This window comes from Schistocerca serialis, chromosome 11 (genome assembly GCF_023864345.2).
Source record: "Schistocerca serialis cubense isolate TAMUIC-IGC-003099 chromosome 11, iqSchSeri2.2, whole genome shotgun sequence".
Classification (NCBI taxonomy): domain Eukaryota; kingdom Metazoa; phylum Arthropoda; class Insecta; order Orthoptera; family Acrididae; genus Schistocerca; species Schistocerca serialis.
The window spans coordinates 88,448,818-88,452,976 of NC_064648.1; the positions used below are offsets into that span (position 1 = coordinate 88,448,818).

The window sequence follows — 4,159 nt, forward strand, 5'->3', positions numbered from 1 at the left end:
TGTTTGACAATAAAAAAAAGCACTCCGTCTTCAGGCCACAAGTGGCATACCAGGACCAACCGAGCGCCGTGTCATCCTCAGTGGAGGACGCGGATAGGAGGGGTGTGGGGTCAACACACCGCTCTCCCGGTCGTGATGAAGCCGCTACTATTGGGTCGAGTAGCTCCTCAGTTGGCATCACGAGGCTGAGTGCACCCCGAAAAATGGCAACAGCGCATGGCGGCCCGGATGGTCACCCATCCAAGTGCCGACCACGCCCGACAGCGCTTAACTTCGGTGATCTCACGGGAACCGGTGTATCCACTGCGGAAAGGCCGTTGCCTGTTTGACAAAACCCCATCCAAATTTTGCGATGAGCTCGTTTGCTTTAGGGGTGTGTGGTCGAGGGTCATCCTCATGGAAACACACCCCCTTGGACAGCATACTCCTCCTCTTGTTTTGAATTCCACAGCGCAATTTTTGCAGTGTCTCACAGTACCCGGCAGCGTTGGTTGTTGTACCGGTGGGCAAGAACTCCCACAACAGTACCCCCTTCCTGTCCCAAAACACTGTTGTCAACACTTTGCCAACACTTTCCTTTTGTTTGAATTATCGTGATCTCGGCGACTCTAGGTGCTTCCATTGTCTGGACAGTTCTTTGGTTTCGGGTGTGCGGTAGTGCACCCAACTGTCGTCTCCAGTGGCGATGGAGTCGAGGTATTCCTCACCATGAGTTCCGTGATCTTGAAGAAGTTCTTGAGCAGCTTCAACGCGTTGACGTTTGTGGTCTTCGGTCAAAATCTTGGCACCCATCTCGCGCAAACCTTAGCATATCCTAGATGCTCCGTCAAACTTTTGTCAATAGAGGTTTGCTGACATCAGGCATCATTTCGGAGAGCTCACGATCGGTCACTCTTCGATCTGACAGCAGCGCTGCCTCCACTTTTGCGATTGTTTCCATCATGAACGTCAGTACGCCCATTCCTGAACTTTCTGCTCCATTTGCGCACGTGTTGTACGCTCATGCCCTTGTCTCCGTAGATTTCGCATAGCTGGGAATGGATTTCTGACGGCGCAGTCTTTTTTTGCAGTTGTTGTTGTGGTCTTCAGTCCTGAGGCTGGTTTGATGTAGCTCTCCATGCTAATCTACCCTATGCAAGCTCCTTCATGTTCCAGTACCTACTGTAACCTACATCCTTCTGAATCTGCTTAGTGTATTCATCTCTTGGTCTCCCTCTACGATTTTTACTCTCCACGCTGCCCTCCGATGATAAATTTGTGATCCCTTGATGCCTCAGAACATGTCCTACCAACCGATCCCTTCTTCTAGTCAAGTTATGCCACAAACTTCTCTTCTCCCCAATCCTATTCAATACCTCCTCATTAGTTACGTGATCTACCCATCTAATCTTCAACATTCTTCTGTAGCACCACATCTCGATAGCTTCTATTCTCTTCTTGTCCAAACTACTTATTGTCCATGTTTCACTTCCATACATGGCTACACTCCATACAAATACTTTCAGAAACAACTTCCTGACATTTAAATCTATACTCGATGTTAACAAATTTGTCTTCTTCAGAAACGCTTTCCTTGCTATTGCCAGTCTACATTTTATATCCTCTCTAGTTCGACCATCATCAGTTATTTTGCTCCACAAATAGCAAAACTCATTTACTACTTTAAGTGTCTCACTTCCTAATATAATTCCCTGAGCATCACCCGACTTAATTCGACTACATTCCATTATCCTCGTTTTGCTTTTGTTGATGTTCATCTTATATCCTTTGCTGTCACTGACAGAATTACAATGTCATCGGCGAACCTCAAAGTTTTTATTTCTTCTCCATGGATTTTAATACCTACTCCACATTTTTCTTTTGTTCCCTTTACTGCTTGCTCAATATACAGATTGAATAACATCAGCGAGAGGCTACAACCCCGTCTCACTCCCTTCCCAACCACTTCTTCCCTTTTATGCCCCTCTACTCTTATAACTGCCATCTGGTTTCTGTACAAATTGTAAATAGCCTTTCGCTCCCTGTATTTTACCTCTGCCACGTTTAGAATTTGAAAGAGAGTATTCCAGTCAACGTTGTCAAAAGCTTTCTCTAAGTCTACAAATGCTAGAAACGTAGGTTTGCCTTTCCTTAGTCTTTCTTCTAATATAAGTCGTGAGGTCAGTATTGCTTCACGTGTTCCAACATTTCTACGGAATCCAAACTCATCTTCCCCGAGTTTGGCTTCTACCAGTTTTTCCATTCGTCTGTAAATAATTCGTGTTAGTATTTTGCAGCTGTGACTTATTAAGCTGATAGTTCGGTAATTTTCACATCTAACACCTGCTTTCTTTGGGATTGGAATTATTATATTCTTCTTGAAGTCTGAGGGTATTTCGCCTGTCTCGTACATCTTTCTCACCAGATGGTGAGAATTTTTAGAACGGAATTGACAGAACAACATGACCTCTGAACGACACTGTGTGATCAAAAGTATCCGGACACCCCCAAAACGTACGTTATTCATATTAGGTGCATTGTGCTGCCATCTACTTCCAGGCACTCCCATATCAGCGACCTCAGTCGTCAATAGACATCGTGAGGTGATTGGGTGTCACTTGTGTCATACGTCTGTACGCGAGATTTCCACACTCCTAAACATCCCTAGGTCCACTGTTTCCGATGTGATACTGAGGTGGAAACGTGAAGGGACACGTACGCACAAAAGCGTACAGGCCGACCTCGTCTGTTGACTGACAGAGACTACCGGCAGTAGAATGTTAATGTGTAATAGGCAGACATCTATCCAGACCTTCATACAGTAATTCCAAACTGCATCAGGATCCACTGCAGTTAGGTGGAAGGTGAGGCAACTTGGATTTAAAGATCGAGCGGCTGCTCATAAGTCACACATCACGCCGGTAAATGCGAAACGACGCCTCGCTCGGTGTAAAGAGCGTAAACATTGGACGATTGAACAGTGGAAAAACATTCTGTGGAGTGACGAATGTTACGCAATGTTGCGATCCCGATGGCAGGGTGTGGGTATAGCGAATGCCCGGTGGACGTCATCTGCCAGCGTGTGTAGTGACAACAGTAAAATTCGAAGGCGGTAGTGTTATGGTGTGGTCGTGTTTTTCGTGGCGGGGGCTTGAACCCTTTGTTGTTTTGCGTAGCACTATCACAGCACAGGCCTACATCTATGTTTTAAGGACCTTCTTGCTTCGCACTGTTGAAGAGCAATTCGGGGATTGCGATTGCATCTTTCAACACGGTCCAGCACCTGTTCATAATGTATGGCCTGTGTAGGAGTGGTTACACGACAGTAAGATCCTTGTAATGGACTGGCCTGCACAGAGTCCTGACCTGAATCCTATAGAACACCTTCGGGATGTTTTGGAACGCCGACTTTTTGCCAGGCCTCACAGACCGAGGTCGATACCTCTCCTCAGTGCAGCACTCCGTGAACAATGGGCTGCCATTCGCAAAGACACCTTCCAGCACCTGATTGAACGTATGCGTGCGATAGTGGAAGCTGTCATCAGGGCTAAGGGTGGGCCAACACCATACTGAATTCCAGAATTACCGATGGATGGCGCCACGAACTTGTAAGTCTATTTTAGCCATGTGTCCGGATACTTTCGTTGAGATAGTGTACGTCTCTAAGGGATTTTGTATTGATTGGTATTTGCATAAAAGTCTTGAAATTTGTTGCATGTTGATTATTTAATGGATGTAACCAAGTACTGTAGACTGAAATTTCTGTGATTAATATAGCTGATACTTAATCTACTGCAAGAAAAGAATGTTTTTGTTCCTAATTTTGTTTGCAGTACATTACTTGAAAACTATTAGAGGTAGCTTAATGGGGTCCCCTGAGGCTGCAAACGAATTTTGATATTTCTAAGTCGTAATATTTACCGCCTTCGATTTTTCTTAAGAACTCCGATTTTGACCAAAATATTGTTCTGATCAAGTTCAAACTTTTAACAGTTGATTTTGACACATATTTGCACATTCTAACAAAGTGTTGGCTTCCTAGCTTTATTATTTAGCGCCACTTGTTTTTTTCTTAAATCGATGTATTTAGCGATAGATATTCATCTGATCACTCTATGATTTAACAGGTTAAAAATTAATCTAATAAAGCATCTGTTGACAAAGTTTGTAAAAGCAACTT

The 4,159-nt window shown here is 44.4% G+C and overlaps 1 pseudogene; it reads right to left on the reverse strand.

Moving 5' to 3' along the window:
- Positions 1 to 204: 204 nt before the first annotated feature.
- LOC126427448 (5S ribosomal RNA) lies at positions 205 to 322 on the reverse strand (annotated as a pseudogene).
- Positions 323 to 4,159: the final 3,837 nt, after the last annotated feature.